At 43.7% G+C, this 14,759-nt stretch overlaps 1 long non-coding RNA gene across 1 annotated transcript in view; it reads left to right on the plus strand.

Moving 5' to 3' along the window:
- The first annotated feature begins 2,521 nt into the window (after positions 1-2,521).
- The window catches only part of LOC309495868, a 107,815-nt gene continuing 95,577 nt past the window's right edge, over positions 2,522-14,759 (plus strand). Inside the window, exon 1 of the long non-coding RNA XR_014204857.1 lies at positions 2,522-2,726. This is a non-coding gene — a long non-coding RNA (uncharacterized lncRNA). The remainder of the gene's footprint in view (positions 2,727-14,759) is intronic.

Raw genomic sequence — 14,759 nt, forward strand, 5'->3', positions numbered from 1 at the left:
CACACTCTCTCCCCTGCCCACTCGCTGGTTCACTGTCTCTTTTCTCTGTCTCTCAGTCAGATGTATGGACAAAAGACATGGTGTCAGAGTGTGGGTGAGACGATGGGACTGTTGCCATTGGCAACCTGGATACCAACACAATGATGACCCAGGGAATACCCTGGGTCTATTGGAATAAATGGAGGCATTGAAGGAGAGGGAGACAGAGAGTGAGAGGAAGAGAGAGCGAGTTTATGTCTGACACATCAGAGGGACTGTGTGAATTGAAGTCCACCATTGTCTGCTGTATGAGACTCCAGCTCAGAGATGACAAAGATGGACTGCTCTTAGACCTGTGTGTGTGTGTGTGTGTGTGTGTGTGTGTGTGTGTGTGTGTGTGTGTGTGTGTGTGTGTGTGTGTGTGTGTGTGTGTGGCCTTATATCTGTCTACAGCTGACCAAACTGACCCAAAGTCATAGTATTGAGCAGCCAGTTATACTCAATCTACAGACACAAGCTTTGATTGATGACATAATTCAAGATGAACCCCATGCACTCATGATTGTAAACACTGACTGAAGCATGCAGGAGGTTTTTTTTTTAAGTCAAGGGGTGAGATTTTACTCCCATTAACTGGCTGCCAGCTGCCAGAATACAGATTGTGCTTTTAACTGGAGGTCTTAAGGCGTTTGGGGGCGTTTAATGTGTTTGAGGCCTTTCTGACACAAAACAGGATTATAGAAGTTAAATGGGGATGCAAAGAGAATCCATTGGGGGTAAATACAAAAAACATTGCCTTTTTAAAAGGTTCACAGTTTTACTTTTTTGCCCATTTAGATTTATTACATTGTATGTTATAATTTTATATATTAAAACTAAGTTATCTGTGTGTGCACATATAGATTTATTAAGCTTTCTTAATTTTAATTTGTTTAATTTTAAAGTAATTTTATGTGCTTTTGTCATTTTATATATTTAAATATTACTATTATAGGTTTATTTGTTTTTTTTAGTTTGGTAAGTTTTAGTTTTTATTAGTAATTTTTATTGTTTCAACTTAAACTGAAATAAGTCTAAGTTTTTTCCCCCAAAAAATATATATTCATTTTATTTATTTTATTTTAGCTTTATTTCCGTTAACAAAAGTTATATATATTTTTTAATAGAATTTCTTATTCATCGGAACAGAAGGGTCGTAAAGAAGTGCATTGTGGTAGTACATCTTGACAGGGTTGCCTTGGCAAGATGTATCTATTTTGCCTAATTTATCCAAGTGATTGTATCTTGACACATCCGAATATTTTCTGTCTGACAACGTGTGCAACTTCTGTTTTTAAAGTGGCAGTATATTGTGTTAAGTGTTTCTTGTTGACAAGATGTGCTAGGTTGTGGCTTATTCTTGAGAAAGAAGCCCGTTTTGTCAGGCAAGAATGACGGCTCAAACTGCTGGAAGATTATCCTTAATGGGTATGGAGGATTTTCAGAACACTAGGAGCTTAACGATTGGCTCAGGACAGCTATAGGCATAAGTTAACATTAGCTGAGGTTGCTATTACAGTCAGCAATGGTGCACACATGATTTGTCAAAACGAATTTTACATGACTACCACTGCTTTACGTTCCTTTATGTGTTAGAAGACCTTTGACAATATACTTCGTTCAGGAATTCATCTGAAAAATGAATGTTCTTTTTTTTCAGGAACACAGACCCTTCTCAATACACTGTAGGAGATTACAGGCCGAGATAAAAGCACTACAGCAAATTCGCACACGCCATCAAAGTTATCCTCCTATTGTTCTCCCAACACACAGGAAGCCAGCATGTTGTGTTATTGTTGGATGACAAGAAGACAAGTGAGGGAGAGGAACAGAGGGGAGAAAGAAAGTGGGGCTTGGGAAGCAAAAGAGAAAACCCAGTTTGGACATGCTTCTGCTACCTTCAGCCGAACCCTGAGAGATTCAGATTACTTCTCTGTAAATGAACCAGGGCTGTGAGGAAGGTGAGATGCATCTTAGAACAGGAAGATGCAAAGGATGATGGGGAAAACAGCAGTAGGGATAATAGTGGGGAGAGTGCCAAAAATTGATTGATGTCAGACCTTTTGCATTGGTTGCTATATAGAGGTTTCTACTTTTTTTTCAGTTTGAGCCACCTTAAAGAAACCGTAATGGATGCCAACCCCAGATGGCAGAAACACAAGACCACAGAGGGTTCTTTTTTTACCCTAGGCTGTATGGAACTCAAATTTAGCCAACTAATAGGAAACATTTACAGATATAGCCCAATTTTATGTATCTGCTCTAACACAACTTTCAATCTAGATTTATCCTCAACTCACCTGCACCATGAGGATAGTGTCTTATAATGGATTTGGAAAGGAAAGGCAAAATCCAGTGTGTTAACCCATGTTTGAATCAATTGTCTCATTATCTTCAAGCCTAGGAGATCCTCGGTTATCGAACAGAGGTTTTCAACCCTATTCTTGGAGACCCTCTGTCCTGCAAAATGTATTGTTTACTGTTTGCGGATACCATAGAAATGAATGAGAAGTGCCGTAAACTGAACCATACCAGTCGCGCAATTGTCCGTGACTTCTCTTATAAAACAGCATTTTTTCAGTGTAACCTTTAAAAATAGATCAATCCAAAACGAATGTTTAAGAGCAAACATGTGGAAGATTAGCCAACAGGCTGTCGATTCATTAAATGATAAGCTGTTTTCCCCCAAAAACTGTTTATTCAGCGAAGTGAAGCCTCTCCACCACTGACATCCATCCATAATGGCATCTGGTCCCATTCCCTGCGTACTGCAGCGTTAGCAGGTATTAAATACGCTTATTTTTATTTATTTCTTGTTGGTTCTTTTTGCTCCATGAACTGAAATAAGTGTGTCAGATAAGAGAGATGTGGAGAGCGAAGGCTCCCCATGACCGGGACTGAAAACCACAAGCAAATCCATGTAGAAGTGTTGATCCAGGATCATGTTCCCCTTCTAATTTACCCCTAGAATCAAAGTAAAAGGTCAAAATGAACCACCTTCAAAATTAAGAAGGCTAATATGAAAGACAAACAAATTATAAACTCTTAGCCTGAGATTTTTTACAATTGAGGTGTCCAATCCTGCTCTTGGAGGTCCACCTTCCTTCAGAGTTCAGCTCCAATGCTCCTCACTTGCCTGGTAGTTTTGAGTAGTCCTGGTATACCTTGATTGCCTGGTTCATGTGAGTTTATTTCAGGCTTGATACAAACTCCTGCTCTTGGAGGTCCACCTTCCTTCAGAGTTCAGCTCCAATGCTCCTCCACACTTGCCTGGTAGTTTTGAGTAATCCTGGTATACCTTGATTGCCTGGTTCATGTTAGTTTATTTCAGGCTTGATCCAAACTCTGCAGGAATGTGGACCTCTAGAAGCAGGTTTGGACATCCTTGGAGACTAGAAGTGGCAAGTAGTCTTGAAGACATTGATTACCTTGTTCAGGAATTTACTGAATAATGAGGGTTTGAGCTAAACTCTGGAGGAAAGTGAACCTCTACGAGTAGCAGAAGCCCGCTCTCATCCCAAGGCGTCATATACTGACGCTTTTGACATTTGACCCTTTAGCGTCAATATGAGACGCAGATAGATATGGGCCAGAAGGCGCCTCCTAGCGGTCTAACCCTAACCCTACCCCAGACCTAAACCTACCCATAACCGAACAAAGCTCTGTGCGTCTCATATTGACGCTAAAGGGTGCCATGTGCGTTCGATGTAGACGAAATGTCAAAAGCATCAGTATATGACGCCCTAGGATGAGAATGCGTTGGAAGTTTAGAGTAGTCTTGAAAACTTTGATTATCTAGTCCAGATATATTTGTTGAGGATTGGAGCTAAACTCTGCAGGAAAGTGGTCCTCTAGGAGAAGGATTGGACATCCTCGGGGACTATTTCCAATGGAAAGAGCAGAACCTTCAGTCTTTTGGTCAAGGCCAGATCTGGAGTGTTGAAAGGCTTGACCAAAACAACACCAAAGAGGAAGAAGTCTGGAAGAGGATATATCCAATTTTAGTATTTTTCTATAAAGCACCATTTTGGAATTGAGTTTTTAGACCCATATCTAAGATGTCTGGAGATTATATTGAATATTGCATTGTGTTGTATTTTGCTCTATTGAAGACTATTGTCTGGCCATCTCAGGGTCGTCTAAACTAGGCCAGTCAAGGCTTCTCTGCCCACCCTCCCTGAGACGGTCAGACAGCTAGCATTGTTTTCACTTACAATTTGCTTTGTGTTTGAGTGTGAGAGAGCTCTGCAACCCCACCGTGGAAAGCCTCAGAGAGAGAGCCCTGCCTTCAAGCTTGAAGGCCTCAAGAAAGCCCTTCCCTGCTGCTGGAAACATCAGCGAGCCCTGCCCTGACGCCAGCTAACTCAGTGTATTTCCTATTACTCTCCAAAACATAGCTGGCTGGCTAGTATCACTCTTAGAAGAAAAGGTTCCATATAGAACCTTAAAGGGTTCTGTTCTGTTTTTAGGGGTTCCCATCAAGGGATCATTATTTTTTTTAATTCCTTTTTAATTTAAATCAAATTTTATGAATGAAACAGCTCGTAAACTACTCAGGAGCCTATAAAACATTAATAATCTGTTAACTATGAAAATATTATGCACTCATTTTTAGGCATTTCTTCTTATAAAACCTGTTTTTGGCATAAATGGCTCTTTAAAATTGAGTTAAGAAACCTAAGAGTTTAAGGTGATTATCTTTGACCAAGTATTTCATTCTGTTTAGCTAGTTAAAACCCCTGAAGGGGACATCAACATCCAACACACAATGCAACAGGTAATTTTCATAAACATGAATTAAGATACAATAGCAGTAACAGCTAAGGGTCAGGTAGTTGTAAAAAGTGCAGGAAACTTTTACTCCATTGCTATCCTGAATGTATTGCTTTATTGGCTAAATGTTTTCACTATCATCAGTATTAATTATTGTGATTCTTTTTTAAAGTGTTTTTAATAATAATGTTTTTTTTTTGTAAAAAGGTTCTGTTTATTTGAAAAACAATAACATGATAATATAATATAATATAATAATTTTACTTTCTTAACATTGCTCCTGCACACCAGACATAACGGGATTGAGTTCTAAAACTGCTGTAAGTCCATTAAAAAGGACAAACCAAGCACACAAGAACAGGCTATCGATCAACATAACAGGACAGGTCACAGGAAGTTGTTGTGCAAACAGGAAAGACAGAATGAAGAGTGGGAGATGACGTCCATATAGGAGGAAATACAACAGTGTGCACCTGTTAGTCATTCATGGAAGTGACACACACACACACACACACACACACACACACACACACACACACACACACACACACACACACGCTTTTAAGTATCACAGAGCTGTTTGTGTTGACCCACACCTTTTTGAAATATTGCAGTGGGCATCATGCACTCCAAAATCCAATCATCATCTAAGCCAAATTGCAAGCCTCACATCCATGATCTGAAACTGCGGTAAGCCAGTGTTTGGAGTTGAATCTATGTGCATGTGTACAGTATACATCACAGAGGAAGGTGCAGGGCTCTTGAGGAGGTGTGCTGAGGTCATGTGTTTCCTGGCAGAGGAGTAACCCTGCAGGCATGGAGGCATGAGGATATTAATACCACACAGTGTGGAAGTCCCCCTCCCACACACACACACACACATAAAAAAAATAAAAAAAATGAAGAACACATATTCTCAATTGGTTTTGCGCCACTGTCATTGGCAGTTAACAAGGTCAAAGTTCACAGATCAAAACGGCGTATTTCAAGCAATCTTGTATATCATCACAGACATACAGACCATTCATGTTCCTCCAAAGAGCTCATTGCCACTGTCCTAAAGTAAAACACAATTTGTACTTCACGCTTATTTAGTGAGTGATGGCTTGCATTTAGTTTACTGCTGCATTTTAGAGCCAGACATGAATACTGCCGTCCATCTGAGGTGGCAGAGACACACAATGGTTTTCAGAATATAGTTTGAAATGTTTCTTTTGTGTCCGTTGAGCATTAGATTTTATCCACGTTACAATAGTGGGAAACGCACAACAATACACTGTAACTGGGTCGACGTAGACAGCTTAAAATAAAGATAGATTGCAAGATGGCACGACTACCATTCTGGCCAACTTTGACCTACAAAACTGAAATTAATTATTTGTATTTATTCAATAATTGATGATTAAGTATTATTATTGCTAATGCTTTTACTTCTGGTTTCACAGACAAGACTTAAGCCTAATAGTCCTAGACTGAAATGCATGTTTGAGCTGTTTTTTCCCCCTCAATGTTTCTTTTATTTATTTTTACTAAAAGAGTAAGAAAAATATACATTATACATCAAAGCATTTAAGAACCAAGAATATAACAGACCAGATAAGGCCGTTTTTTATTCCAAATAAAACTTATAATTTGAGTATTTAAATAAAAAATAAAAAAAGATTTTGTGAGAAAAATTGGCAAACATTGGAAAATGTATCAAAACATTCATGTTAATGATATTAATCCTTCCACCTAGGGAAAGTTACAAGGAGTCCCATCTTTCAAAATCCTGCTTCAGACTATAAAAGAGGCTGATAGTTGGCTTTATAAAGCTCCTTAAAGTTCTGTGTAAACCAGACCCCCAGATATTTAAACTTTGTCGTAGTGATCTTAAAAGGGATTGAAGAAGGGAGCACATCTGTAATCATGGAGACAATTGGCATTAGTTCACTCTTTTGATAATTAACTTTATAACCAGACAGCTGACCAAATTCATTAAGTAAATGTAATAAATTTAGAAGACTCGAGGATGGGTCAGTACAACAACATATCGTCCGCAATTGCATATAAAGATACTTTGTGCTCTAAATTCCCCCTCCATTTGATATTAGTAGATATCCTCAAGGCTATGGCTACGGGTTAAATTGCAATTGTGGCGAGGAGTGGTGATAGAGGACAGCCCTGCCTTGTACCGCGCTTTAGCTCAAAAAAAGATGTTTGAGCTGTTTTAACTGAAAGAAATTTGCACTGACATATCTTAAAAATGTCATCGCCATTGATTTGTCTCAAGACACACACAAGTAATGTTTTTTTTCTAAGGCACATTTATAAAAGCTATAAATGCCCTAAATGAACTAAGGCCTATCCTGGCTTAATCTAAGCCCTGTTTGTGAAACTGGGCCTTAATGTTTAAATGAAATCCCTAACAATAAGTAGGCTATTTATGTTTGTTTGGCTCTTAACTTGTCTGAGTGTTTGTGGCAGTGGGGTGCACAGACCTCCTCAGGGGCAGGGGCGGAAGGACCAGGCAAAAAAAGAAAAATAATATAGTTCCTTGTTTTTTTTTTTTTTTTTTTTTTTTTATCCTTTATTTCCTTGGCATTCTATGAAAAGATGTTGATGCAATTAGAATGCATAACACATCAAACGAAAATAGGGAAAATATGATCATATTACAAAATATTATTTACCAAACAAAACAGTGAGAATCAAGAAGGCAATTATGAGGAATTCAGGGGGTGGAGATGGGTAGGTTTAGGCAGAGCCATAGAGAGAAAGAGTTGCGACACTCCCATAGACCTCCGTTGTAAATAATGGCGGCGCTTTTAACCGCCTACTTCCGGGATATGAAGATCGGAATAGTTCCAAACACTGTCATTTGGGCGTTGGACACCATTCACTTACATTGCTGCGCGTCGAGTTGTTCCAGAGTTAAGTTGCCGAAATATCGACCTCTTTTGAATTGTCAACTGTCTATATTGTATCAGAGGCCCTTTGCGATGCTTATACTGGTCTTCATTTGTACATGCACAGCGTAATTATTTATATTTTATGTTGGTTGTTTCAACCAATTTTCAAGCACTGCCTGCTAGCTAGTTAGCTAGCGCGACTTCGTCAGCTAAGAGTTCGGTAATGAATCGCTACCACCTTTATAGCAACTTTTATTTAATTTAATTTTTTGGGATATACTAACTTTTCATTATGTTATTATTGTCTTGAGTGAAGCGGCTTGTGAGAACAATGCTGGACCTTTAGGATTGTTATGGCCATCACCAGTCCTGTCTGTTTCATGGATCACCTGCCCCTGGTTTTTGTTTTTCTTGTTCACACACGCAAGCACACATTTTTGTTGTCTGTCATTGTTTAATAAAAAATATTTTATTTGAAAACCTTCATTTGTATCAGCCATGCTTAAATTCGTTTTTAATCTGTTATAGTTTTGATAATGTGTATGGCCTTAATCTTAAAATAATATTCTTAGTCTTAACATGATCATGTTTCACGTTGTGGTCCTGGGGGTGGCCACTTTCATCAGAAGAAGTGAGCTAGCTTCTAAGCGAATTCTGAACGGACCGCCACGGCAGACCTCTTTGCGTGATCACGAAGGTAGGCTAATGGCTGAATCAAAATTTATAAGCAAAATCACGGGAATCAATAGCCTAATACAGCCCAGTTGTGCTAAAATAAATATCATGAGACGTCCATCATCAGATGAATGATATGGAAAAGTTAAGTTAGAGCCGCTAAAGCCAGTGCTACTACCCATGCGAACATGAACACTAAGCTTTTCCCTCCAAAAATATAGCCTAAAACTTATCTCCAAATGCAAAACTGACATTAACAAAATGCAATAATGCAATAACAGCTGAAAAAGTACTTGGGTGTGTGTTTTATTTTATATTTACCGTTCAATAATGCAATCGCTGCTGTCTGTCCCATAGAAGAACATGACAGCCAGCGTATGTTTTGGAACTATTGGGGCTTACATGAACCACGTGACAGCCATAGCGGCGACATCAAAGAGTGTCGCAACTCTCTCTCTCTATGGCTCTGGGTTTAGGTATATGTAAGGTGGGAGGAGTTGGATCTGGATCCAACACCTCCACCTGGATTTCGTGTTCTCTGTATTTCCCCAAGCGAACATTGCCTTGGATAAAAACGAATGACATTGTCAGACTCATAATGCGGCTGAAATCGAGTTATATACTTTTATTTTAGTTAAGCATAACTCGCATGCTGCCCCAACTTTAACAGTAGCATGGTAGGATAAATGTAACTTTTCCATATTAGCTTCACGTTACCTGCTGCTCCTGTAGTTTGAAGACTCGCGGCGAACTGCTGCGTACATAGCGCTGCAAAGGAAACTCCGCCTACCACTTCACCTCCGTCAAATGCTTCCGCCAAAAAATATATTTATATAATATTTTTTTGTATTATTATTGTTAGTGGCAATAGTGTATAATTGTATTGTTATCTATTATAATATTTATAATTATTATTTTTATTATTTACAATTATCAGAGAGGGGCACAATGCATTTTGAGACAAAACATGTACAGACATGAATAACACCTCAAGTCTTGCGGCATGTTGAGCAAAAGTCAGCTATTACTTTTCTAAGTGCTCAGACTTAACAATTTTCGCCCTGCTGACTTGAGTTTTCTTCACAAAAAATAAAAAATGTATTTCATTTATTACATTATCTTAACAGAAAACAGAAAGAATGTGAGACATACCAAGACTTGTTTAACCATCGAATACATCTGCATTTGCAGTTGACACTAAAATGGTGGCCTGAGGAGCTCAGTGTTTGGTTTGGCTTTCAGGAATATTAGTCAGATAGCTTCTCAGTTACTATCTTAAAATCATTTCTCATTTTACAGGGAAATAAAGCCACTTTCCGTGAAGGAACCTGAGCTGTGATAGAAACAGAGCTGCTGATGGAGGAAAACAGCTTGTCATCCATCCTCTCACATCACCCAATACCAGAGAGCACATGCTGGAGAAAACTATAGCCAGAACTATTTGGAAGCACTAACGCAGACACTCAAACCCAGAAAAAAAGTAAGATGTTTCTATATTTATCCCATGTCTGTATATTTATATGGATTTTGGGATATTGCATAACAGAATGCTAGACGGAAATACCAAGATGAAAATAAAATGTCAAAGATGTGCATAAAAATGTTTAGGCCTACACTCACTTGAGATGGATACATTTTTCAGTCTGTAAGAAGACCTGAATTCAGAATAAAATGCTAATACACTACTAGTAAACCGGTACTAAGAAATGGCAGAAACAGTAAGAATAGAAATAAATAAGAATAAAAAAAATATATTCTAGATGTGCATAAAAAGAAAAAGTAGTTAATTTGCCCAAACATGTCATGTGACAATAATATGCTCAGAAAGACACAGTGTGTGAACAAAATCTATGTAGCTAGCGTTGTGTATCACGGATTCTGCCATTGTGTATAAAGGAGAGTAAAAAGTACTGATAAATTGTGCTTGAGTTAAAGTACAGATACTCAAATTCCTTCTTAATTAAAAGTGTAAGTACCTCTTACACTTGGTGGCTCCAGCCTATAACAGGGGGAAGACGCAACTGGTCAGTGATGGCAGAGCAGGCCCTGCCAAGGGAAAACACAGGCTCGCCGCAGGGAGACGTACCGTGGAAGAATACACATATGGGATCGCCGTAGGGATCACCACATATGGACCCAGCCTAGCACAAGTTCCACCAGTGCATACGAGTAGGCCTAGCATCGGACGCTCTGCCACTTCCAATGCCAAAGGGGTGTGGAGGAACTCAACAGGGTTCAGCTAAGGGGGAACTCAACTGGAGCAAGAATGGCGCACGTATCCAGTCCATAGGAGGGGAATGGCGCAGCAAGCCGACACTTCGAACCGGGCTTACAGTGAAGCTGGCTTCATGTAAAGGGAGCCCACGGAAAGCAAATGGCTCGACACATAGGCTATTTTTCTAGCGAATGTGCTGGTGTCGCCCAGCCTGCATCTCTAAAAAGATCTGTCAGCGAGGCACCCTGTGAGCTGGTTTGAGGTCCTGAGGCTTTGCATTCTGTCCTGTTATAACCGCAAGGAGCGGAAGGAACAGAGAAAAGCCAGGGCTGGGTCCGCCTGCTCCGGGGCAGCGCTTGCAGGCTCACCACCTGGTCCCGTCTTAAGGGAGAGGTAGGAACCTTGGGCACATATCCAGGCTGGGGTCTCAGGATATCGTGAGAGTTGGCCGGCCCGAATTCCAGGCATGATTCATTGACCGAAAATGCGTGCAGGTCCCCTACCTTCTTGATAGAGGCAAGCAAGCAGGAGAACTGTTTCTTTAAAAACAGGATTTTTAACTCAGCTGCCTGCATTGACTCAAGGGGAGGTCTCTGAGTGCAGTAACACCAGAGATAAGTCCCAAGAAGGTATAGAGGGGGCGCAAGGTGGATTCAGTCTCCTTGCTCCCCTCAGGAACCTGATGATCAAGTAGTGCTTCCCCACAGATTTGGATCTACTGCATCATGATGTGCGTTAATACAAAGGCAACATACTTTTTGAGGGTGGAGGGAGACAGCCCTCGCTCCGACCCATCTTGCAGGAAAGAAAGCACAGAGGTGATTGAACACCTTAGGGGGTCTTCTTGGTGAGAAGAACACCATTCAACAAACAGTTTCCACTTCAGGTCGTAAGCAAGCCTCACTTTTTTAGAGGGTGCTCTCGCAGAAGTGATGGTATCTACGATCATTTTGAGGTAGACACCTGAACATCCGCATTGAGACATAGAGTTTCCAGAGGTCTGGTGCGGGTGCCAACGGTGCCCCGTCACTGAGATGTCTCAGAGGAATGGGTCAGGAAGGGGCTGTCGAGAGGAGCATAAGTTTGGGGGAACAAGGTCCAGTTGGGCCTATTAAGGGGCAACTAAGAAGACCTGCTCCTTCTCCTACCTGACTTAGCACAATGTTGTGCAAGAAGGCTCACTGAGGAAACGCATTTTTGCATAGGCCCCGGGGCCAGATGTATGCCAGTCTGCCGTGCCGAGGGTCTTCCGCTCGGCCGGGGAGTAAACAACTGGCAATGGGACGAGTTCGGAGAGGCAAACAGATGTAACTGTGCGGCCCTGAAGTGATCCCAGAACAGCTGGGGATGGAGTCTCCATTCTCCTCGACCACAGGCTGTCGTGAGGCCTTGTCAGCGGCACGATTGAGCAGGCCGGAACTTAAAGTGGATGAAGCGACCTCAGAAGCTTCTGACTCCATAGGAGGAGGTGGCGGGCGAGTTGCGACATACGAGGGAAGCGTAGCGCAACGGTCGCTGTACTGAGCAGTGCAGGCTTGCAGAGCAGCAGCATCAAGCAAGGTGTACTGCTAGCAACTCGAGGCAATGGATGCCAATGCAGTTGGAGGCTCGCCCAGACCCCCGTTACTGCATGCCCGTTATACTTGGCCCCTCAGCTGGTGTTAGCAGATACTTGTTCTAGGGGCATCTGGCCCGGAGAAACAAAAGGTCTGAACACGGCCGAGAGTTTGGCAGCAGGCCGGGTGTTTGTCATATGGAGAGTGTCGCTTGGCCACGGCCACCTCAGGACTCGGCCACGAAGCCAGTGCTGAAGCGGTCTTCATATGGAGGAAGCCTACCTATTTGCGGCTGCGTCTGCCATATGCCCCAGGAGTCTCTGAAAAATTTCAGCGGGACCTTTTCTCACTTCTGTCTAGCACCGACCGGACACGTTCCTCTTGAGGGACGTGTTATACTGAGTCCACCTTCAAACCGGAAAATAGATCCTCAGTCCATGGACGAGTTTACTCTTCCCCAGTTGACCTGAAGACCCAACTGGCTATGTAGCACTCGAAGGGAGGGACTTGTATTGAAACTTCGATCCCTTGAATGTAAGAACACAGGCATGGCCTGCATTGCGGAAGGGTAGAGATCTGAAGTGCACGTCCTTCAGGTCAAACGCTGCAGACCAATCTCGGGGATGGAGCATTGGGAAATGCGTTTCTGTGTTTGCGGAGGGATGGCTCAACCGCATCCTTCGCCAGTAGGAATGCGATGACCGCGCGCATGAAAGATGCACATTCGGTGAACACCGAAGTGTAACGAATAGCACTGAGCATGGGCGGATGCCGGGCGAACTGAATCGTATTGCCGAGTCTGCTGGTACGGAGGAACCAGCTGGATCGGTTGGGATCACTTTCTAGTGCTTCAACGAACCGGCCCAGGGGGACCAAGGGTACCACAGACATACTTGGGTAAGGCAGCGAGGTAGAGGACAGGGACCCGGCTCGGGAAGGCCCGAAGGCGGCCCGAAGCGGGGTCTGAGTGCGTAGTGCAACACTTACCTGTCTCCACATAACGGCAGGGAGTGTGTGAGAAGGCGTGACCGGGTCCTCGAACTGCACCCAACTGCCGGTTGGCGATACAAGAGGTGGCTGAGGGGTGCAAGGCTTTACAGGGTCGCACACCGCCAGTCTGGCCCTCTTAGGACTCAGGAACAGAGGAAATTGCTTTTTCTTTGAAAATGTAGGTACCAGTAGGCGGAACAGACACACACAAACAAAGAACTCCACCCGTCCCTCCACCGGGGGGAGGGAGTGGATCGTGACCATCTCCAAGAGCTGTTTCCTCCATCCCTGAGTGGCCCGCTCAGGAATGCTTGCGCTGACGCTTGCCACCTGGCTTGGCAGCGCCTGGAGTGGGCCGTCTGCAGCCAGGTCCACGCTTAGGCCTGGGTGAAGACTGCTGCGGTGGCTCAGCGGGAGCAGAGGCGGCGGCAGACTCACGCACTCGGCGACAAGCAGGCGGAGGATCTGCCCCAGGTGGACGGGTGGAGGCAGCAGCGGGCCGACGGGACAGGATGTGCTGGATGCCCTCCGTCTGCTTCTGGGCAGAAGAGAGCTGTTGGGCGAAGTTCTCCACTGCATCGCCGAATAGCCCAACATGTGAAATGGGGGAGTCAAGGAATCGAACCTTGTCCGCATCACTCATATCTGCCAGGTTGAGCCAGAGATGGTGCTCCTGGACCACTAAGGTGGACATCGCCAGACTGATCGCGCAAGCTGCAACCTTCGTGCCCCGGAGGGAGAGGTCGGTTGCAGTGCAGAGATCACCCATGAGCTCATGGTCTGGGCTACCCTTGTCCATGTTCATGAGTGCCTGGGCCTGGTGGACCTGAAGCAGCGCCATGGCATGCAGAGAAGAGGCGGCTTGCCCCCAGGCTTTGTAAGCCTTGCCCGTAAGGACGGATGAGAACTTACAAGCCTTAGGAGGGAGACGAGGATCCCCCTTCCATGAGGTAGCGGGCTGAGAAAGCCCGCCCCGAGATGCCAATCATCCAGCTGAGATGGTTTGGGACACGGTGGAGGATTCCAGACGAGCCCTACCGCCTCTTTAGCATAGCTGCTATCTCTGGATCTGGCTCAGGAAGCGCTGGTCTCCCAGTGGGAGGCAGCGGAGCCGAGTCGTCATCTCCAGAGCCCAGCTCTCCCTCCGATGCTCCGATGCTGCGATGGACATCCTGTCCTCTGGAGGGACCCAGAATGAAACGGCTGGTCGGTCCACTACAGAGGGACCAGCGCGTTCCTCTTGGAGCTCCACCGGTTGCGGTGTGCAAGAGGAGTGAGGGATCCACGGGGCTTTGCCGGGCGGATTACCCCTCACTGTAATCCTCAGATCACCCAACCCATGCGGCACTCCAGTCTTCTTCTGGGAAGTTGGCCCAGAAGAAAGACTAGAGCAGGGCATGGGAGTGGGGACTCCACCTTCGCGAACGAAGGCGAGGCTCGATCTCAACACCGAGATGGTCATATTCCCGCAGTGGGAACATGAGTCATCCACGAGAGCTGCCTCAGCGTGCTGTAAGCCCAAACACGTGATGCACCTGTCAGAGGGGGACAGAGCCCTACCGCACCCAGAAACGCACAGATGGAATGTCATCTTGAAAAAGACGCAAACGCACCCGTGTTGCTCTTTCAGGAAATGGGACC

The sequence above is a fragment of the Leuciscus leuciscus genome (genome assembly GCF_965113295.1).
Source record: "Leuciscus leuciscus genome assembly, chromosome: 1".
Taxonomy (NCBI): domain Eukaryota; kingdom Metazoa; phylum Chordata; class Actinopteri; order Cypriniformes; family Leuciscidae; genus Leuciscus; species Leuciscus leuciscus.